General features: G+C 40.1%; 1 protein-coding gene and 1 long non-coding RNA gene across 4 annotated transcripts in view; one reads left to right on the forward strand and one right to left on the reverse strand.

The window, feature by feature from the left end:
* Positions 1 to 24,893, reverse strand: part of klf8 (Kruppel-like factor 8) — a 192,335-nt gene that overhangs the window by 163,146 nt on the left and 4,296 nt on the right. The gene's annotated exons all lie outside the window — the stretch shown is intronic.
* Positions 3,552 to 18,718, forward strand: LOC117517011. The gene is made up of 3 exons (XR_004562615.1): positions 3,552 to 3,680; positions 6,513 to 6,515; positions 18,704 to 18,718. It is a non-coding gene; the product is annotated as an uncharacterized LOC117517011 (long non-coding RNA).

The raw sequence follows: 24,893 nt of genomic DNA on the forward strand, positions 1-24,893 counted from the left end.
TATGTAATGTAATAGATGTTTCTTCCAGTTACCTGTGTTAACCAACCAATGCAGACAGAGGCTGTATATCATCATTCCTGCCTCTTTGCAGACAATGCAGTCTACCTATGGCCTGAACTTGGAAAACCCTAAATCTAGTTCAAATTTCTTTTCCCTCTGTTCATTGTTCAGCACTACAAGATAAGATAGGTTTTCCTTTGGTCAGCTGATACAGTCAACATCATAACTTAATGACATCACATGAGTGTTATGGAGACAAAAGTGAAAATCATTTGGCAGATGTAATAATGACCATAATTGCCGCTGTGGAAGTCTACATGCTCTGTTCTAGTTATTGTCATATTATTCACAGATGAATAACTTGATTGTTATTAATGGTGCAAACTTCACTCAGTGGTTCACTGGAACTTGAACACTGAAGGGTTGACATCAAGGCTGGGGCTATTAAGCAATTTGAAACTGAACTGACATAGTAGACCCCAGCATGTGGTTGGCACCTTAACCCCGAGGCCATCAGTGTGCCCCATTAACAAAAAACTCTAATGTACAACGACAGATCACGAGAAAGACACACTATTCCATCAGATAAATATTCAAGCTGGCACAAAACAATTTCACACTGAACATACCCCTGGGGTGAACTAGTTTCTTCCGTCTGTGGAATATGTTGTAGGAGTAGGTGGACTGAGTAATAGTGAACGTGAAGAAAGTATTTCACCGGGGGGTGGGGGGTGGAACAGACATCCCACAGCAACCAAACTGTCCTGCAGCTGTAAAACATTCAGGTCTATTTCACGCTGCTTTGAATGTAGAAATTAATGATTCAAACCCAAGTGTAATTGGTAGAAATAATTAATTGGGGTGTGCAGTATGCATAGTACTACACCTCATATGCAAGTCAAGACTCTGACCCATCTTGTACGATTATATCCTATGTTAACTTTACTTATGGTTTCAATGAGCCTTGGAGGTTAATGTGACTACACTTCACTGGACGTTTTTAGGAAAACTTGCAATATAAGTCAGCGTTTAGCCAATTATGGGCATTTACTGTATAAGCTGCTCTCACTAAATATATTTCACACAAGACAGTCTCCAACTTTCAATATCAAATATTTTCTGACTAGAACAGCAGCTGTACACCCCTTATAATGACAGTGAATTGTATAGAATGAATTTGCAACATGAAGTTGAATTAAGCCATATGTTGCCCTTGAGGCTCTTTGCTGCTGGTGCTTATCCCAGATTCCTTAGTGGGAACGTGGAGCACCAGTCTGACATAGGTTACTTCCCAACCAAGGTCAGTACATATTTACAGCTGGCTGGACAATGCTGATGAAGCATCTTGCACAAGGATACACACAAGTATCATGACTGTAATTAAACACTGGCTGTTGATCCCGACTCCTTATCCAGCTGAGATACCTACACAGCACATGTAAGTAACAAAGACATATTAAAAAACATAATAAATAATGGATGTATAGTCACAAAAAGCTTGACCCCCACTATGCTATAAGGTAGTAAACGGCCCTTGATCAATGACATCAGTACAAATCCTCTGTGTGCAGTATGTGGGCAGTGACAGTATGAATCACCAACACTCTAGGGGTGGGTAAGGTTAGGTCTTACTTGTGTGAAGCGCCTTCAGGCAGCTTTGTTGTGATTTGGCGCTATATAAACAAAATAAATTAAGATGAATGAATTTTTATTTTCCATGCAGATTAGCATAAAGGACAGAGCTGGAATCTTGGTGAGGTCGCAACATCTACCAGGTCCTTGTGCCACAGTGATTGTGTTGCAACTAACCATTACAAAGCAATACCCAGTTAAGTAAAAACACTGAGATGCAATCTGAAGTCACCCAGTGAACAATTATCACAACACATTTGCTCAACAATCAGTTTTTAAGCAAAGGAAAAACTACAAAAAAAAACTACAAAAACTACTAAAAGACTACGGTGGACATCATGCTCATTTTCTTCACATGTGTATCCGCCATCTTGCATGAGGAATTGCCATGGAATTTATGGGTAAAAAACAATTATTATAAATAGTTTTCACAATAAAGAGAGCTCAGCTGGTTCCATGCAAACAGTTGCTTGATAAAAATAAAATTAATGCGCTCACACTAGCATTGTAAGTGTTCTACTTTTCTTACGAGCCAAAACAGTTACAGCAAGGAGGGAAAAAAAACAAAAAAAAACACACACACACAACAAACCTCATCATGCGTTTGTTGGCCTGCTTCTGCATCTTATCGTTTTTCAGAGTACTATTGGCTTAAAATTTCTGTATGTACGAGTATATTTAGAATCTGTAAAATGTGAGTCAACTGATAGGGTGGTAAAAGTGGCCGCTCTGCCATGAAACCAGCGTCCTTCCAGTGCATAACCCAGCTTTAGAAAGCTTTGTGAAAAGCCGTGCCATTTTTAAGTGTTTCAGGTGTGAACTTAATATTCTCTCAACAAAATGATGACTAATACAGGTGTTTTTTAATATTTAAATAACTCACTATTTGTTTAATTAATCACCGCTGTGCACAAGGAAGGAAAACTCTGCAGACTGCACAAAACGACCATTTTGAAAACCGCGTAGAGCCAGCCCGTTGTCGTGGATATATGACATCACACTTCAGAGTGCAGTAGCATCACTTAACATTAGGTCAGTGATTACTATAACTGTTCTTGTGTACTGAAATCAATATTCATCACTATGTTCATGTAAAACTTTCAGTTGCCTCATCACACAGCCAATTCGGTATTCAGTATTCAGAAGCAGTTTTCTTTGTTTATGCTGAGTTACATTATTCAATACCTTGAACTATATGGCTGCCCGAGCTATTTGTTACTGGCTGGTTCAACAAATGATGATGGCAGTGTCGCAATTCAGAACCTACATCCTTCCAAGGCGATAGCTGTCATCCATATGTGGAATGTGGCTGAAATATTTCCAGGTCACTGTGGGATCCCACCACAACACAATGCCCATTTCTAAATTTTAAAGGTGCAATTGTGGGCTCCATATGCACATATGTAAATAACGTTTATAAGTATAAAGAAGTACTGAAAAGTGATTACTAGACTACAGGCTATACCCAATATGCCAGCTTGTCATGTGCAGGTGCCATGGCTGCTCGGCGACAGTGGGGTAGGGGTGAGATGCTCCATGGGCTAGGTCACCTCGTTTCAGAACAGTTGGTTCAATGCCTGTGGTCTCAGAAGGCCAGATGAAAGATGAGGCCCCTGAACTGTCTGCTTGTCTTTTTCTCTTCTCTATGTTAGCGAGCTGTTGTATTGAATGGTCCAGGCTAGCTAGCTTGTTAGCTTGCCAGATAAGGTTAAATCACTTCAAAGGAGTGTGTCTGTACTATGCAGACTTTTCAAACAAAACTATATCAATCTCTTGAGAGAATAAATTATAATTTGGCATGGAAGAATATTTTGAAACTACATTCTAATCCAATTACATTTTTCCCGCAAATCTGACTGGTTAATTGTATGAGATTTTAGACTGTATAATATCGGCAAAATATTCACATTTGGATGTATTAGGGCTGAAACAATTAGTCGAGTAACTTGAATAATTCCATTACAAAAAATGTTTGAGGGAAATTCTGTGTCTCAAAGCTTCATTTAAGGTCGTAGTACATATGCCAGGCCTGTGTGTGGCACTGTACCGTCCCCAGAAAAAAACAACAAAAAAAAAAACAGAAGAGGACTAGAACATACGCTCTAGTCCATTTAGCACAAAAGCTACCCCTTTCCAACGCAACATCACAGAGTAAATTAAAGCCTTTTAGGAGAAAGATGGTCCACACTGATCATCTGAAATAGCTTACTGCACATTTAAAGTGAAGTAGTGTGTTTGTTTATTTAAAAAAAAAAAAACACTGTTTGGTCCACTGGCTGCTCTCTGTGGGGAGTGACTATTCGTGCGGTGGCCGTCTGCAGTCTTTGCCCAGTGTGAGCGGCTCAGCACTCCCCTCACACCAGGCGAGTCACAGCTCCGTCCTCGGACACACTGACAAACAGTCTCTGAAAGAAGTCCACTTTTTCTTCTGTGTTTTGTTCAGACGTGCACTGAGTGTTTCGCTTTTTGGGCAACACAACTCTTCACAAACACTGTAACTTAAATTAAATTAAAAAAAAAAAAACAGTGACAGCGAGGCTTGCATGTTCAACCTCCAGCTGAAATGCATTGGCTGGGTTGCAGAGAAAGAGGGATAAAAAAAAAAAAATAATTAAAAAAAATAAATCACGCAGAAACCCAGTCTACCAACCTTAAAACTTAAAAATGGTTACATTTTAGAAGTTGGGGGAACAAACAAACAAAAAACAGGAAGCCACATCCCATCGCCATTTCAGCAAAATGTTAAGACTTTGGCCTGACTTTGGCAGAGCTCCTGACACCAGGAAACATCCAAAACTTGTGAAGATGTGAAAAAAAAAAAAAAAAAATTACCCAGGAAAACAGAAAGGGAAACACTAAATTTGACAATCTGCGTGATGGCGCAGCGACATTGTGCCATCGCTTAGGGAGAGCCCTGGACTGTTGATGTTAAAAAAAAAATGCAAAAGTACTTTTTATCCAATTACTCGATTAATCGCCAGAATAATCGATAGAATACTCGATTACTAAAATAGTCGATAGCTGCAGCCCTCAGATGTATTACTCCGCACCCTGACTGGCTGCACGCGCTGCTACACAGATGTCAATAATGGCGCTGTCAGCTGTGAGCGAAAGTTGCGTACCCACGCCGCCTACAAAATGGGTGAATTTAAGCTACCATACGGAAGTATTGATGTGGATTCTGACACAGAATTACCGTTTCACATTTGATGGATTACTCCGCACCCTGACCACTGTTGGAGTGACGCTGCCTCAGCAGTAAGCCTCGCCGACCGAATTACCTACAGAAAAATAAACTCTGCAAACAATGGAATTGAATTAGAATGGGAATAACCCCCTTGTGTCGGATGATTTGCGGACGTTCATGCTGGATTAGGGCCACAAATATCCGTAAAGCTCAATTTGCGACCGTATAACTAGCATGAACATCCGCAAATCATCACAGACAACAGGGTTATTCTCTAATTATACACAAAGCTGCCATCATTATCATCTCTATTTTGGACACTTGTTGCCTCAAATGTCGACATTATCAAAATTTCTTTTGGACATCAAGACAGCTGAAGATGGTCCAAATACTGATAATATAGTAAAATTACTCATTTTTCACGTCAGAAGCCCTTTAAAAAATAATGCCGTGGAGGTGCAGCTCTGCTTGAACTGGATATTTAAGATTCCAGTGAAACACTGGCAACAACTGACTGTTTCTGGTCCCTCCACCCATCCATATCCTGATAACTTAGAAAGGCGTGCGTGTGCGTGTGTGCGTGCGCACACACACAAGAGAAGCGCTCTTCTGTCTCACCGTTGTGATCAAACTTTGCTCGACAAAGTTAATCATTGACTTTTGTGCAGCATCAGCTCGCTCTCATACACACACACACACACACACACACACACACACACACACACACACACACACACACCCTTGAAGAGCTCTTTACTGGTGATGCCCTGCCCAGGAATCTATGACTGACCTCACTCTCATGTCATAAGCCCAGCTGATCCAGGACATGTACACACCGAAACCACATTCAGCTGTGCCTGCGTGCGATGCACAACAATGCTGCTGTAACATCAGCTGACTTCACTTTGCACTATCACAGGGTGCAAATTGTGTTAACAGACTTCCACTTACATGGGGTCAAAAGCAGTTATGTGGGTCAAAAGTAACACAAAGACAGAAAATTAAATACCTTACATTTCACCTAAGTCCACTTATTCAGTTATGCGGCAATTAGAAAACTGCGCTGGGGGAAAAATGCCTGTTGGATTTACATAAATTGAGTGTTTAATGAGAAACAAAAAGATTATGTTATTTGTAAACATTTTGATCATGTGCAACAGATGTAGGCATTTATGTTTCCTTTTTTTCCCCAGTGTACACAACCTGTCATGTTGCCTCAAAGGTTATTTACAGTCATCTATAAATCTATACTTTAGACAGATGACAGGCAGATAATGCTGTGCAAATATTTTCACTCTAGAATCTTGTCAGCATTATGGTCTTTGGTCTTTAAATCGAACTTGAAATGTCACATTCCTCACAGAGGCAAGTACCCATTGAATGCAAGTGTAAAGATTGGCTAGAGATGGGTAGCATTGATATTTGACCAAGCAGATTCGGTAAGAAAGCGGAATCGGTAAGAGTAGCAGTACTGCTACTGATCCAGTACTCTAACGGTGTTCTTATCAGTTATTTTTTTAAAGGTTAAGAAAAGAACAGCATTAACAACGCAATATTTATTCATTCCACTAGTAGTGCAATTCTGATACAAGTAGAAATACATGCTGAAGTTCATGTGACAAAGTTGGAAGCAGTAACGTTCTCTGCAACAACATTCTAACAAATCAATCATTGTGTGCAATATATTTCTTAGATCGTGGGTGTCTTCTCATGGTTGTCTGGAACATTGTCCAAGAGATTTGTTTCTGGGTAGGAACATCATGTCTCTGTGTCCTCTGCATTTGAGATCAAAAAACACCCGGGAAGAGCTTATGGGTCATGAGGTTGCTGGACAGAGGTTTTTGGCAATGATTTATCTTTACAGGAGAATACAGGTCCGCATCTTTAAGGTCCTGGTGTTTCTTGAATTACTTTATTGACTTGGATGCTAATCAGTGACAAAAGATGAGCACTAGATGTCTTTGGTTGATTCCATTCAGGGTGGTTATGATTGAAAAAACCAGCATGGATGAGATTTTATACCATCAGATGTGTGATAAATATTCAAACTACACCAACTACAAAGAGATCCCCACAAAAGATCTTTTTCTATCAGGGGGATTATCTTGGTTTATCATAAACAGTTTACACAAGGTGTCAAACTCAAACAAAGGATGTTTTCTTACACTTCTTTCTGTAATAGAACGTCTGATCTCATCTTCACAAATTACACTGTGATCCATTTGTACACAGCACAGATACAAAGGTGTGTTTGTCATCTTCTTTACAAAGTGGAAAGGACTGCCTCATAACTCAAGGTTTTTCTCTCCTTGCTTGATGGAAGGTGTGATTTATTACAGGAATCTGTTCTTCACACATTTAAGCACTATGAGCAGTTTATAAGATGTACAAGGTGGTTTTTGTCCCCTCTCATTTCAAACAGGAAGGCATCGGTTCATAACCAGCGGAGTCCGAACTTTGACTCACACTATTAAGCAGAAGTCCTTGAAATTTACATACATGCCGTATTTTCATATAGCAGCTGGCATGTCTATAATGTGTGCATATGTTTAAAGGTTGTCCATTTTCAATAGGGAGACCTGTGTATTGACCCAGGGTCTATAGTCCAGATGACACCATAACGTTTTCTGACATGTCCACATTTCAAAACCTCATACGTCATCAGACATGGTAAACTGTGTATCTACCACAAAAATAAATAAATAAATACACATGCACTGACACTGAAAACATCTTTAAGCCAACACATGTCCACACAGAACATTCATGAACAGGAATCAATAAGGGAATTGATAAATAATCAGACAGAAGAGCAGAATCAATAATGGTATTGACAGATATGACACTCAAAAGACGTGATGTGGATGTGTGGCAGGTAAAGTTACAGACAAGAACAGTAAGTGTGTGGTGAGTGGTGGTGGTCGGCTCACCGTCACCGGTGTGACTGCGTGCCACAATATGGATTGTGGAACACCATCCACGCCATAAAACTGGTTTTACGCCAATAATAGTACAGAACCCCCGCCAGGCCAGAAACACTTTATGACAAAGATAAAGATAATGCCATTATCCATTCATTTGTAATTCAATAATAATTTCCGCAGAGCTCTGATCAGCACTGCAGTGCTGAGGCTGAAATGATCACAGCCGGAGACAGCGGGGGTCTGAGCAACCATTAATCCCCCCCACCCCCATCTGGTGAGCTTTGGATGAGTTAAAAGGCCTGTTGAATACTTTTCTTACAGATGTAACTGGTTATGAATGAATTTACCTCAAACAAAAACAGTCATTTTCACAATAAAAATGTTTGATTTATAAAGGCTTTCATCCAGATTTTTAATTTGAAGGAGCAGAAAACAGTCCAATTTAAAACTCTTGTTAAAATATTAAACGGGTCATTTAGTGCAAAACTAATAACAGTTCGCATGGCGTTATGTCCCTGTCCACTGCCCTTATACCTGTGCACCAGAACCTTGTTTGAGCCCCAACGCTGACCTTCAAGTGCACCCCCTTCGCCTCGTGGGAGGTGGCTGTTTTATTCATCTTTGTTTCCATCGCAAAGATTTGTTTTCATACAAGGCGAGAACCTACGAGGGGATATTGAGAAGTTTTGAGCCTGTTGAGAAACCAACATTTCTCAACATTGCACCCAGTGAGTCAAAATTTCACACACTTGCAAGCATTGCTCGTTTCTAAGAATGCAAAAGATGGAGAACCACATCCTACTTTTCCTTGTGCAGGCTCAAAACCTCTGAACCGCCCCTAGTAGAATATCTGAGACAGACTCTTGAGTAGTCCTGCTGCTCCTTTGCATCAAAAACAGCCAGCTGAGGTGGCTCAGGCATCTGGTGAGGATATATCCTGCTCCATGGGCAGGGTACCCTGCTCCTGAGGATACCTCCCTAGGGAGGACTACCAGGCATGTCCAACTGGTAGGAGACCCAGAGTAAGACCCAGGACAGGCTGGAGTGATCATATCTCCTGGGTTGCTTGGAAACACCTTGGGATCCCCCAGGAAAAGTTAGAGGATAAGGCCGAGGATAAGGAAGTGTGGGATGTGCTGCTTTTGTTGGCTGCTGCCATGAAATGGAAAAGCAAAAAAAAAAAAAAATGAAATGAATGAATAAATGGTAGGGATGTGAATCGTACAACAACTCATGATTCAATTCGATTCCGATTCTTGGGGTGACAATTCGATTCAGAATCGATTTTCGATTCAAAGAGCTCTGAGAACTTAAAAAATGTTTAAGAAAATGCAGCTTTACAAGGTTAATCAAGTGATTCGTGATGTAAATTTACTCATCTGCTTTGCTCGTTCGGAGTTGGCTGGCAGTTTAGCGAAGAGCTGACCAGTAGTCGGCAGAGACCGCTGCTCCCCCTCTTTTAGCTCCGGGTGATAGCGTAGCATGTGGGCTTGCAGATTTGTACAACCCCTGGCAAAAATTATGGAATCACCGGCCTCGGAGGATGTTCATTCAGTTGTTAAATTTTGTAGAAAAAAAGCAGATCACAGACATGACACAAAACTAAAGTCATTTCAAATGGCAACTTTCTGGCTTTAAGAAACACTATAAGAAATCAAGAAAAAAATATTGTGGCAGTCAGTAACGGTTACTTTTTTAGACCAAGCAGAGGAAAAAAATATGGAATCACTCAATTCTGAGGAAAAAAAATTATGGAATCACCCTGTGATTGACATTGACCCTGTGCCATGACATTGACCCTACGTGTCTTCTTGCAAGGAATGTTTTCGCAGTTTTTGCTCTATGGCAAGATGCATTATCATCTTGAAAAATGATTTCATCATCCCCAAACATCCTTTCAATTGTCCAAAATATCTATGTAAACTTGTGCATTTATTGATGATGCAATGACAGCCATCTCCCCAGTGCCTTTACCTGACATGCAGCCCCATATCATCAATGACTGTGGAAATTTACATGTTCTCTTCAGGCAGTCATCTTTATAAATCTCATTGGAACGGCACCAAACAAAAGTTCCAGCATCATCACCTTGCCCAATGCAGATTCGAGATTCATCACTGAATATGACTTTCATCCAGTCATCCACAGTCCACGATTGCTTTTCCTTAGCCCATTGTAACCTTGTTTTTTTTCTGTTTAGGTGTTAATGATGGCTTTCGTTTAGCTTTTCTGTATGTAAATCCCATTTCCTTTAGGCGGTTTCTTACAGTTCGGTCACAGACATTGACTTCAGTTTCCTCCCATTCGTTCCTCATTTGTTTTGTTGTGCACTTTCGATTTTTGAGACATATTGCTTTAAGTTTTCTGTCTTGACGCTTTGATGTCTTCCTTGGTGTACCAGTATGTTTGACTTTAACAACCTTCTCATGTTGTTTGTATTTGGTCCAGAGTTTAGACACGGCTGACTGTGAACAACCAACATCTTTTGCAGCATTGCGTGATGATTTACCCTCTTAAGAGTTTGATAATCCTCTCCTTTGTTTCAATTGACATCTCTCGTGTTGGAGCCATGATTCATGTCAGTCCACTTGGTGCAACAGCTCTCCAAGGTGTGTTCACTCCTTTTTAGATGCAGACTAACGAGCAGATCTGATATGATGCAGGTGTTAGTTTTGGGGATGAAAATTTACAGGGTGATTCCATAATTTTTTCCTCAGAATTGACTGATTCCATATTTTTTTCCTCTGCTTGGTCTAAAAAAGTAACCATTACTGACTGCCACAATCTTTTTTCTTGATTTCTTATAGTGTTTCTTAAAGCCAGAAAGTTGCCATTTGAAATTACTTTAGTTTTGTGTCATGTCTGTGATCCGCTTTTTTTCTACAAAATTAAACAACTGAATGAACATCCTCCGAGGCCGGTGATTCCATAATTTTTGCCAGGGGTTGTAGTGTTTCCGAAGTACTTGACTTTCATTTTGCAGATTTTGCACACTGCCTAAGTCATGTCAAGCTCCTCCTTATGCAGCAAATAATAAAATCCAAAATGCGCCCAAACATTTGCTTTCAGCAAAGACGATGCTGGCTGAATTAACTCTTTGTCCGCCATGCTAAACTACAGCCACTGAACTCTGCAGCTCACGAGTGTTTGAAGCACGCCGGACCCCCCCCGCAGGGACGCTGTAGTACGGAAGCCGTTGCCTGACAAACAGTACACGCAGCAAGTAAGCAAGAAATTTTTTTTAAAAATCCTTTTTAAAAATCGATTCTTGTACATTTTGGATGGATTCAGAATCATAATAAATAAGAATCGCGATTCGGACGTGAATCGATTTTTTCCCCGACACCCCTAATAAATAGTAATATGATAGATATAAAACAGTCAACATCCAAAATGTGAAAAATACCATAATAATTTTAGATCATGATCAAACAGGTGAATAATTAACATAACTGTATGCTGCATACACATAAAACAACTACATGCAATCAACAGCATTTCAGGAATAATGTAATTCTCGAAAACCGTTAAAAGTTACTCCGTGCTTAATGCTGGTCACTGACACCAGGCATCGTTTCACTCAGTCATAGAGAGATATGGAGATGCTTATTAATCAAAAATAAACTGCAATCCACTAAGTGCTACATATGAAATTGTACGAAAAGTGACTAGGAGATTGAGATACAGGTGGGCTTTGAACCCTGGACCCTCTTGTTGGCCTGAGCAATATTACAAAATAAGTATCAATCTATAACTGCTGTTATTCATTATAACACTGGACAGAAAGAAAAATATACTCAACAAAAATATAAACGCAACACTTTTGGTTTTGCTCCCATTTCGTATGAGATGAACTCAAAGATCTAAAACTTTTTCCACATACACAATATCACCATTTCCCTCAAATATTGTTCACAAACCAGTCTAAATCTGTGATAGTGAGCACTTCTCCTTTGCTGAGATAATCCATCCCACCTCACAGGTGTGCCTTAGACTGCCCACAATAAAAGGCCACTCTGAAAGGTGCAGTTTTATCACAGCACAATGCCACAGATGTCGCAACATTTGAGGGAGCGTGCAATTGGCATGCTGACAGCAGGAATGTCAACCAGAGCTGTTGCTCGTGTATTGAATGTTCATTTCTCTACCATAAGCTGTCTCCAAAGGCGTTTCAGAGAATTTGGCAGTACATCCAACCAGCCTCACAATCGCAGACCACGTGTAACCACACCAGCCCAGGACCTCCACATCCAGCATGTTCACCTCCAAGATCGTCTGAGACCAGCCACTCGGAGAGCTGCTGAAACAATCGGTTTGCATAACCAAAGAAAATCTGCACAAACTGTCAGAAACCGTCTCAGGGAAGCTCATCTGCATGCTCGTCGTCCTCATCGGGGTCTCGACCTGACTCCAGTTTATCGTCGTAACCGACTTGAGTGGGCAAATGCTCACATTCGCTGGCGTTTGGCACGGAGAGGTGTTCTCTTCACGGATGAATCCCGGTTCACACTGTCCAGGGCAGATGGCAGACAGCGTGTGTGGCGTTGTGTGGGTGAGCGGTGTTCTGATGTCAATGTTGTGGATTGAGTGGCCCATGGTGGCGGTGGAGTTATGGTATGGGCAGGCGTCTGTTATGGACGAAGAACACAGGCGCATTATATTGATGGCATTTTGAATGCACAGAGATACTGTGACGAGATCCTGAGGCCCATTGTTGTGCCATACATCCAAGAACATCACCTCATGTTGCAGCAGGATAATGCACGCCCCCATGTTGCAAGGATCTGTACACAATTTTTGGAAGCTGAAAATGTCCCAGTTCTTGCATGGCCGGCATACTCACCGGACATGTCACCCATTGAGCACGTTTGGGATGCTCTGGACCGGCGTATACGACAGCGTGTACCAGTTCCTGCCAATATCCAGCAACTTCGCACAGCCATTGAAGAGGAGTGGACCAACATTCCACAGGCCACAATTGACAACCTGATCAACTCTATGCGAAGGAGATGTGTTGCACTGCATGAGGCAAATGGTGGTCACACCAGATACTGACTGGTATCCCCCCCCCCAATAAAACAAAACTGCACCTTTCAGAGTGGCCTTTATTGTGGACAGTCTAAGGCACACCTGTGCACTAATCATGGTGTCTAATCAGCATCTTGATATGGCACACCTGTGAGGTGGGATGGATTATCTCAGCAAAGGAGAAGTGCTCACTATCACAGATTTAGACTGGTTTGTGAACAATATTTGAGGGAAATGGTGATATTGTGTATGTGGAAAAAGTTTTAGATCTTTGAGTTCATAACTATAAAAGTGTGAAATTTCCCCTTTTTTCTGTTTTTCATACAATATGATCAAAGGACATAAGTGCCCGTAGTCTAAGAATCACCCTTATATTTTTGTTGAGTGTAAGTCCGGCTTGTACTGAATCCAATTATGACTGCTGCTTAAATATTAACACGTTGTGTGCATCTGGACTGTTTAAGATAGGTAGTTTAGAAGGGACAGCCAGCATAGTTGAACAGACAAAGAGAGAGAGCCACCTACATAACGTGCAGAAGACATCACACTTCCATGTGATGCCTGGAAACTGCATGTAGAAACGCAGCAACGCCCTTACGATAAATTCAGCTACATGCATGTACAGAAAAAAAAAAAAAACAAAAAAAACAAACACACACACACAGTTAAAGCTTTAACTATGGAGTTAAAATTGTCTCAATATTTGTAAATGCACACAGGGTGATCTACAAATAATCATTGATTTGCAAATGTGTTCATATATCCACAAATGCAAATTTCATATTTGTAACTTGTAAATTGGTCTTTGCAAATAATGTTGTATTTGCAAATATAAAACTTAGTTTGTAAAAAAAAAAAAAAAAAAAAATTACATTTGTAAAACTGGAAATTGTATTTGTGAATTGAGTTTCAGCATTTGTGGATGCTTTCCCCTGTGATGTAATTTTGAGACATTCTAAGTTAATTGCTAACTATCAACTAGCGTGGACCTTGGAGGGAAAATTGACTATATCACGATTCGTCAAGAAGGAACATAATCAAGCGAGTCGAGTCTTATCTTAAGTTAGGACAACAAAAGTTGTTTGTACTTACATTAGATGATGGCGACTGCTCTCCTTGTCTGTCCATGTGCGTCCAGCTCATATCAGAAGTCAAAATGAGTCAAATGGCTGAGATCTAAATAGACGGCTGTGTAATGAATGGAACCACACTGCCATCTAGTGGATATCCAGTGTGCGTGAGTGTGTATTTGCGAATCAGTAGGCATTTGTTTGTGGATCTGTGGGGATTTCGCGAAAAGAATGTCTCAAAATTAGTCACAGAGGAAAGCGATGAATACGTGTAATTGTTGATCCACAAATGCTGAAACTCAATTCACAAATACAATTTCCAGTTTTACAAATGTAATTTTTTTTTTTTTTTTTACAAATTTTTATATTTGCAAATACAACATTATTTGCAAAGACCAATTTACAAGTTACAAATATGAAATTTGAATTTGTGGATATCTGAACCCATTTGCAAATCAATGATTATTTGTAGATCACCCTGTGTGCATTTACAAATATTAATGAGACAATTTTAACCCCACATTTAACTGTCACCAATGTCTTATTTGAACATAAGTGTAGAACTACGACTGAATCAGTTTGTTTTGGGTTTTTTTTAATCCTGCCATTCTGACACTTTGCAACATGTGTCAACCTGAAATAAGTGCACATGGCGATTACACAGAAAAACAAAGATCAGCCTCCAGAACATACAGCCTTTATAACAGAGTAGCACTGGGTAGAGCGCAGACCCACACTGCTGAATGATTTCACCATCTACAGCGCCATCTTCTGATGCTTGGATTAAACTCCAGCTGCACTGAGGTGAACCAAGGACAAACAGAGTGCATGTACACAGACACACAGTGAGCTGCTGGGTGTGGGTAATGACTGAATTTATGCCCGTGATCAACACAATGAACAGCTGTTTTACAGTATTTGAGGTCAGCTGCAGTGCACGTTGTAAACTAAGGTAAGTTTATCTGATTAGGAAAAAATTTAAATCTTACACTCAGGACTCCTGTTTGTCTGCACTGTTGGGGTAAACAGGGATAAATGTTTTATATGATTTAATTAGAAATGTGGTGCAGCAGTCATGATATGAGCTGATCGTGTTTCTATGAGACTATTGAGTCATTGATGTTAAAATGTCAGAGTTATGACAGTGACACACACAGTCTTTACAAAGGCCAGTGTGTATGACAGCAATGATGCCCGTCAGGCGGTGCAGCCAGCAACGAGAATTAGGGGTAATTACTCATCTTGGAGGCTTTTTTGAAAGAATGATGTGCACACCGGCTCTGCACTCTTGACCTCACCTTGTCTTGCTACAAGAGAAAGAAGGTGGTACGACATCATTCAAAGAAATGGCTAGTGAGTCTTCACTTGCTCCATTAGCAGAGGCTCATGCGAAACCACAGGACTGCCTAAGGTCACCAAAAGCACCTGCACAGTGTGTGCAGGTTTTCTGTGCAACTGCTCACTCAGAAGGCGGTTTTACTGATGAGCTCCTCCTCGCAACTTACAGTCCAGGGCCTGTATCTGTGAAGCAACTCAAAGTCCTCGCACAGAGCTCCTAACTTAGCCTAAAATTTCCTGGCATCATATGACATAGATGTCATATGATGACATAGTTAAAAGCACCATTACAGACATACGTATATTTACTTGTACAGCAAAACTTGCCTAAACCGTCATCATACCAGCTTCTGGGGAAAACCTGGTCTTGTTAGGAGAGACGGCATCCATCCCACTTTGGATGGAGCAGCTCTCATTTCTAGAAATCTGGCCAATTTTCTTAAATCCTCCAAACCGTGACTATCCAGGGTTGGGACCAGGAAGCAGAGTTGTAGTCTTACACACCTCTCTGCAGCTTCTCTCCCCCTGCCATCCCCTCATTGCCCCATCCCCGTAGAGACGGCGCCTGCTCCCAGACCACCAATAACCAGCAAAAATTTATTTAAGCATAAAAATTCAAAAAGAAAAAATAATATAGCACCTTCAACTGCACCACAGACAAACAGTTAAATGTGGTCTATTAAACATTAGGACTCTCTCTTCTAAGTCCCTGTTAGTAAATGATATAATAATTGATCAACATATTGATTTATTCTGCCTTACAGAAGCCTGGTTACAGCAGGATGAATATGTTAGTTTAAATGAGTCAACACCCCCGAGTCACACTAACTGCCAGAATGCTCGTAGCACGGGCCGAGGCGGAGGATTAGCAGCAATCTTCCATTCCAGCTTATTAATTAATCAAAAACCCAGACAGAGCTTTAATTCATTTGAAAGCTTGACTTTTAGTCTTGTCCATCCAAATTGGAAGTCCCAAAAACCAGTTTTATTTGTTGTTATCTATCGTCCACCTGGTCGTTACTGTGAGTTTCTCTGTGAATTTTCAGACCTTTTGTCTGACTTAGTGCTTAGCTCAGATAAGATAATTATAGTGGGCGATTTTAACATCCACACAGATGCTGAGAATGACAGCCTCAACACTGCAATTAATCTATTATTAGACTCAATTGGCTTTGCTCAAAATGTAAATGAGTCCACCCACCACTTTAATCATATCTTAGATCTTGTTCTGACTTATGGTATGGAAATTGAAGACTTAACAGTATTCCCTGAAAACTCCCTTCTGTCTGATCATTTCTTAATAACATTTACATTTACTCTGATGGACTACCCAGCAGTGGGGAATAAGTTTCATTACACTAGAAGTCTTTCAGAAAGCGCTGTAACTAGGTTTAAGGATATGATTCCTTCTTTATGTTCTCTAATGCCATATACCAACACAGTGCAGAGTAGCTACCTAAACTCTGTAAGTGAGATAGAGTATCTCGTCAATAGTTTTACATCCTCATTGAAGACAACTTTGGATGCTGTAGCTCCTCTGAAAAAGAGAGCTTTAAATCAGAAGTGCCTGACTCTGTGGTATAACTCACAAACTCGCAGCTTAAAGCAGATAACCCGTAAGTTGGAGAGGAAATGGCGTCTCACTAATTTAGAAGATCTTCACTTAGCCTGGAAAAAGAGTCTGTTGCTCTATAAAAAAGCCCTCCGTAAAGCTAGGACATCTTACTACTCATCACTAATTGAGAAAAATAAGAACAACCGCAGGTTTCTTTTCAGCACTGTAGCCAGGCTGACAAAGAGTCAGAGCTCTATTGAGCCGAGTATTCCTTTAACTTTAACTAGTAATGACTTCATGACTTTCTTTGCTAATAAAATTTTAACTATTAGAGAAAAAATTACTCATAACCATCCCAAAGACGTATCGTTATCTTTGGCTGCTTTCAGTGATGCCGGTATTTGGTTAGACTCTTTCTCTCAGATTGTTCTGTCTGAGTTATTTTCATTAGTTACTTCATCCAAACCATCAACATGTCTATTAGACCCCATTCCTACCAGGCTGCTCAAGGAAGCCCTACCATTATTTAATGCTTCGATCTTAAATATGATCAATCTATCTTTATTAGTTGGCTATGTACCATAGGCTTTTAAGGTGGCAGTAATTAAACCATTACTTAAAAAGCCATCACTTGACCCAGCTATCTTAGCTAATTATAGGCCAATCTCCAACCTTCCTTTTCTCTCAAAAATTCTTGAAAGGGTAGTTGTAAAACAGCTAACTGATCATCTGCAGAGGAATGGTCTATTTGAAGAGTTTCAGTCAGGTTTTAGAATTCATCATAGTACAGAAACAGCATTAGTGAAGGTTACAAATGATCTTCTTATGGCCTCAGACAGTGGACTCATCTCTGTGCTTGTTCTGTTAGACCTCAGTGCTGCTTTTGATACTGTTGACCATAAAATTTTATTACAGAGATTAGAGCATGCCATAGGTATTAAAGGCACAGCGCTGCGGTGGTTTGAATCATATTTATCTAATAGATTACAATTTGTTCATGTAAATGGGGAATCTTCTTCACAGACTAAGGTTAATTATGGAGTTCCACAAGGTTCTGTGCTAGGACCAATTTTATTCACTTTATACATGCTTCCCTTAGGCAGTATTATTAGACGGCATTGCTTAAATTTTCATTGTTACGCAGATGATACCCAGCTTTATCTATCCATGAAGCCAGAGGACACACACCAATTAGCTAAACTGCAGGATTGTCTTACAGACATAAAGACATGGATGACCTCTAATTTCCTGCTTTTAAACTCAGATAAAACTGAAGTTATTGTACTTGGCCCCACAAATCTTAGAAACATGGTGTCTAACCAGATCCTTACTCTGGATGGCATTACCCTGACCTCTAGTAATACTGTGAGAAATCTTGGAGTCATTTTTGATCAGGATGTGTCATTCAAAGTGCATATTAAACAATTATGTAGGACTGCTTTTTTGCATTTAAGCAATATCTCTAAAATTAGAAAGGTCTTGTCTCAGAGTGATGCTGAAAAACTAATTCATGCATTTATTTCCTCTAGGCTGGACTATTGTAATTCATTATTATCAGGTTGTCCTAAAAGTTCCCTGAAAAGCCTTCAGTTAATTCAAAATGCTGCAGCTAGAGTACTAACAGGGACTAGAAGGAGAGAGCATATCTCACCCATATTGGCCTCTCTTCATTGGCTTCCTGTTAATTCTAGAATAGAATTTAAAATTCTTCTTCTTACTTATAAGGTTTTGAATAATCAGGTCCCATCTTATCTTAGAGACCTCATAGTACCATATCACCCCAATAGAGCGCTTCGCTCTCGGACTGCAGGTTTACTTGTAGTTCCTAGGGTTTGTAAGAGTAGAATGGGAGGCAGAGCCTTCAGCTTTCAGGCTCCTCTCCTGTGGAACCAGCTCCCAATTCAGATCAGGGAGACAGACACCCTCTCTACTTTTAAGATTAGGCTTAAAACTTTCCTTTTTGCTAAAGCTTATAGTTAGGGCTGGATCAGGTGACCCTGAACCATCCCTTAGTTATGCTGCTATAGACTTAGACTGCTGGGGGGTTCCCATGATGCACTGAGTGTTTCTTTCTCTTTTTCTTTTCTCTTTTTTTTCTGTATGCACCACTCTGCATTTAATCATTAGTGATTGATCTCTGCTCCCCTCCACAGCATGTCTTTTTCCTGGTTCTCTCCCGCAGCCCCAACCAGTCCCAGCAGAAGACTGCCCCTCCCTGAGCCTGGTTCTGCTGGAGGTTTCTTCCTGTTAAAAGGGAGTTTTTCCTTCCCACTGTCGCCAAGTGCTTGCTCACAGGGGGTCGTTTTGACCGTTGGGGTTTTTACGTAATTATTGTATGGCCTTGCCTTACAATATAAAGCGCCTTGGGGCAACTGTTTGTTGTGATTTGGCGCTATATAAATAAAATTGATTGATGGATCCAAACTGGATACTTGCACTCACCGGACAAAAGCAAAAGTCACAATGTTTCTGTATAGTTTGCCATGTAATAAACACTGTACATACCAGATTTTGTATAACAGATTTTGTCTCACATCTGACAAGAAAATGTCGTGCCATCGCAATTTATTCCTGTTAAAAACCGCTCGTATGTACTGGACAGAGTAGTCTGAGTGTGCCCAGTTGCAACAGAGGCATGAAATGAAGTTCAGCACCGATGCTCGCCAAGTGGTCACTGTGTAGTTTAGTGTTTGTCCAGATGAACACTAGGGCTGCCATGTCTCGTCATGACTACGTCGACTATTGAAACCGCCGACAACTAATTTAGTAGTCGACGAGTCATTTGCTTTGAACCTTGAACTAATGAAGCAGGTGCTTCGATCCGCTGCTTTGCTGGATCTTTGCTTTGCTCCTCTTCAAAAGTGGCAACTCCGCTTCTTAATACCTCTCAAAGCCATTATAATGTCAATCGTGAGTCACTTTTGTGTGGATTAAAGTGACTAACTGGGACTCCTGCCTTGTTACGAGAAAGAAACAAGAATCGTCCTCCGTTCCGTTGCTCCAAATGCAGCACCGCTGAGTCAAGTTAGAAAGATAGAGTCCGCTCGGAATTAATAACTTCAAAGCAAATCGCTGTTTAAATCAAATGACACCTCTTTCCAAAGGTTGTAATACAAATAAATTGCAATCGATCAAAATGTTTTTTCCTCCCAAAATGACACGTCCTGGCTGAAGTGCAGCAGCCCAAATGGCTGCAGACCTGCAGACGTCAGCAGCCAGCTGAGCTCAGCTCAGATGTATGGAGTGACAAATCATGCTTCTTGACAAAAACTACAGATGTTTTTATATCTATAGCCAGAGATCAAGGATCCACCAAGTAGAGTTTATTTACTGTATGTCCAGAGATTGAGGATCCACCATCTAGGCTGAATCTCAATTCTACCCCTTACCCCTTACCCTACATTTTGCGTGGGCACGAGAGACAGAGGGGTGTCTCAATCCTCTTTTTGGAGCGAGGCGGAGGGGTAGGCGGAGGGCTTCAAACCCCTCCAAATGGAGTGAATCTGGATGCACACTCTGTTTGGAGGGGTAGGATGAGCTTACCACTGTCTCCACAGAAACAAACATGGCGCTGAAAGAGCTGCACAAATAAAGCGGCTTTCATTACAAATTACGCTGTTTAGAAAGTTATAACTTGCCAAAAAACTTTACAGGCAGTTGCCTATGACAGCAACATGTATGCTGCTGGATGCGTGTTGCGTATATTGTCGTTCTGAAGAATATCGTAACGTCGCTCGTGTGCTGAGGCGTTATAATGCATATACACACGAACGCTACAATAAGACACTTTTATATCTCACAATGGAGAAAATCATGATAAAGGATAAGCACGTTAATTTGTACACAGTAAAATCACCAGTGTAAAACTAACACTGAGTCTCAAATTAACACTGTCAGTGTACATATGCTCCTACTCTGGTCAGAGAGGGACCATATGTTCACTGTCAGTGTTAATTTAACACTGCTGATTTTACTGTGTATGGTCATAAATCTTTGGATAATATCAATCCCTGCTGTTGGATTTCAAGGTCTGTAACACGTGTGTGTATTTTGTAAACAAACAGGGAGCCCTGAACACACTCGTCTCCTAATAAGCTTAGAGGCAGAAAATGAGGAGAAGTTTCATCAATGGGAGTAAGTTGGAAAATATATAAACACACATGTATATGTGTAACACATAACCTGACGTCCTGCTATTATTTGTCAAGGAAATTTCTAAAGGAAATAGGGCTGGATGCAAAAAAAAAAAAAAAGGGAGAATTTGAAAAAGAAATATAAGGTTAACAGAACTAGATGCAGCCCATAACATACATACAGGTGCTGGTCATATAACTAGAATATCATGAAAAAGTTGATTTATTTCAGTAATTCCATTCATAAAGTGAAACTTGTATAATGCATACATTCATTGCACACAAACTGATATATTTCAAGTGTTTATTTATTCTAATTACTAATGAATTAATTATTAATCAATTAATGATTAATCAAACAATACTAATTATTACTATTATTGATTAATTATTATTAGTATTATTAACATTAATGACTAATTACTTGATTCATTATTAATACTATTAATTAATATTATAAATGACAAATTAAATAAATTAATTAACATGACATGATTGCGATACGTCGAAATCTGCGACTTCTTCCATTTCTTTGCATTTATGCAGAAAGGCGAGAAAATAAAAAGAGCAAACAGGCTACTGCAACAAGTTGCATTTCGGTTGCCATGTTAAACAGTGAAGACGGCAGTGTGACACGGGCAGTTTTTTTCTCCTAAGGCAGAGGGGTGTCTCAATTCATAGGGCTAGAGGCATACCCCTTCACCTTACCCCTTGTTTTAAAGGGGTAGGTGTAGGGGTAGGGCCAAGGTGAAGGGGTACAAAAGAGAATTGAGATTGGGGGGTAGAGTTTATTTATGTCCAGAGATCAAGGATCCAGTGACCAATTTTATATTTATTTACTTTAAGACTCAAAAAAATACTGTTGACATAGAAAACCTGTAAAGCCTACTTGTTGCACACAGAAAATTCACAGGAGGTATCGATAAGGAATCGGATTGATAGCGGAATCGACATCGATAAAATGCAATAAGCTGCAATTTACGTATGATCCGACTAGTCGATTAATCACACTAATTGACTAGTCGACTATTAAAATAGTCGTTTGTTGCAACTCTAACGAACACCTGATACAAAGCATTAACTTGCCCCCAGAGAATTGCTACTCACATCAGACAAGCAGGCAACAGATAATGTCGAGCTCAAATCCCAGCACAAATGAACTGCTCCAGAGTTTATTTAGAACCATACAAAGACGACCTCCTCTTAAGGGTCTCGATGCATTCCAATTTGGAATATAAAGTACTGGTGTGAAAATGCCCTTAATCTCTGACATATGTCACAATAGTACCCACAAAACCTCAGATTTCGACTGTATTCCAAAATCTTAAAAAAAAAAAAACCTGATATGCAAAGTGAAAATTGCTACATTACTCAGCAACACAATTTCTTTCATACTTTGAGAAGCTATATAAATATGCTAAAATGTACTTTGCAATACTTTTACTCACTACACTCTGATAATGAGGGAAACACAATTACAAGACCACACATTTACCATACCCCAAATGCAAACTGCAATAATCCTCACATTTATCACAACATGACTTAATCATCAAATTGCCGTAGCCCTAAAATCTACCGATTCTGCACAGAAGAGTGGTCAAGCATCCAACCGGTGTCTGTGAATAATCAGAGAGACTCAACAAACCTTATCCGAAACCTAAACCTATTCTTCCTAGTCTATATTGTAAAACTGACCTTTACATAGAGGGCAATTTTTATTTTTTATTTATTTTCTTAATGAGATACAGTTGCCATGAATGTCCCACAAGTTACTTGTACATTATACTTGAGAGTAACTACCAGACAAATAAATTAAGGCTTCATCAACTGACAGTTCCTGATCCACAGAGCAGCACAACAACCACAGTACTACACAGGCGGTGATCTACAGCCAAATAACTGCCATCTGCAGCTGTAGACAATGACAGCAAATGCTGCAATTAGCAGTGTTAATTAGTCGGATGATAATTTACTTAATCAAGGGCTCCCAAAACGGTCAGGCATTTTTGAAAGGGCACTGTGCAGTTCCCATTTCAGAATGGGACTCATCAGATGTCTCCGCTGCCTAGCAACCTTGAAAATTATTTCTCTTAAATGGTTAAGGGTTAAGATTAGGATGAGATTAAGATTAGGGTTTAATTTCTCAGAAAAACAAAAATGCACGGAAATCTGAACAAGCTTTGCACAGGAGAAATCTGATGTATTTTGCAGTGTTTCACCTTTATTTCCCACACCTAGCGGTAGTGGCACAAAAAAGAAACCAACAACAAAAACACACCACTGAAATCGTGAGGTGCATAGCACGGAACAATCTGAGATGCTCTGAAACGCAAAAGTTAAAGTGATGTGCTCAATGCAGTCATGCCGTAGTCCTACAAAATTTAAACAATGATGAAATGAGGATAAATTTCACAGAAAAATACAGTGCATTTTTATAAGTATAATTTAATGTGCATATTTAAGGTCAGACCCCCCCCCCCCCCCCCCCCCCCCCCCCCCCCCCGGCCGTCATCACTGATCACTGGCAGCTTTTTTTTTTTTTTTTGCATCACATTTTAACTCGACACCCTGGTGAAGCAGGTCAAAACAAAGGGAGGATAGACCAAACATTGCCTGTGGGCTTCAAATTAGCAGCCCTGATTCACACACTGAGCAGCAGATGACTGACAAACGGCCATCCAGATGACGTTAAACAATCACAAAGGTTTACACCTTTATTCATGACACTTTTCTTTCAACAACACAGGTGTTAAACAGGCACCAATGTGAAGGAGTTTCAAAGACCCTTTATATACAAGCGAGGGGGCGGGGCATGTCCAGCTTTTGAGTCCAAATCTGTCAAGCAGATGTCAGAATCTGACATCTGAATCTCTCTAATTGAAAGCTGTGACTGCTAGCTTTAATTGATGCTGGACAGTGGGATATTCACACTGGGTTTACTTTCTCTGAAATGCAAAAAAACAAAATCTGGGAATTTGAATCATGAAGGAATACCAATAGGACATAGTCCCAATTGTCCAACTCCATTTTTCTAACTCCACCTTCTAAAAAAAAGGGCCTGGATCCACTCACATTTATATATTCTATAGTGACGACAGAGCCAGTTAATCCCAAATCTGAACATCGAGCACTGATTGACTGAGCTTGTCTACGTTAACACCACAATCTAGTTGTTGCCCCAGCAGGGTGATGTTTGAGATGATTAAAAAATAAAAATACACAAGTGCTTCCACTTTTTGAAGCGACAACTGATGATACATTGATCAAAAAAGGCATTTGGTCAATTCCATGAGACTGTCACATCCGTTACCTTGTGTGTCACTAGTGAGTTGTGTCTGACTCCTGTGAAGGGGATCTAATGGCCCAGTCACACGGCACTTAACGAAGGGCAACAAGGCCCAAATGAAACAAGAAATCTAGACTTTCATTGGCATCATTTAACCATCGCGCAGCTTCGTTCCTGCAGCTGGCACTTCGTCAAGTTTTTTAAACTGTTGAAAAATTTGAACTAATGCTACCGAAAACCTCAATTCATCCATATTTTGTTTTGCTGTCATTCTTGATTTTTTTATCGTTTGCTTAATTTTTGTAACGTTAGCGTTTAGTTTGACTTCGTTTGACCAGCTGAATGTTTTCACACAGTACAGAAACCGGTTTGTGAGCGCTGCTGCTGCCGCTGCTGCGTTCATGTACCATCAGAAATTACAGGGCAAACTCAGCCTGTTTGCTTGGATTTTTTTTTATGTGGGTGGGGGATCAGCTTCACTGGGCTCAGGCACCTTATATAGGCCAGAATTAATCTTTTGTGTGGACACAATTATTTTGCCACAAGCAATTGCTGCATTTGAAACAAAAAAGTTGTGTAATTTCCAACGGTACATGAACACAGCAGCAGCTCCTGCATGCGCATATTATTTTTTATTAAATATAACAATATGAGTGTAGGAATGACAATCCAGCCCTTATATGTGGCAACAGGTAGATGATTCAGATGATTATATAAGAGCTCTTCTGGAAGGCAGA

Source organism: Thalassophryne amazonica, chromosome 9 (assembly GCF_902500255.1).
Source record: "Thalassophryne amazonica chromosome 9, fThaAma1.1, whole genome shotgun sequence".
Classification (NCBI taxonomy): Eukaryota; Metazoa; Chordata; class Actinopteri; order Batrachoidiformes; family Batrachoididae; genus Thalassophryne; species Thalassophryne amazonica.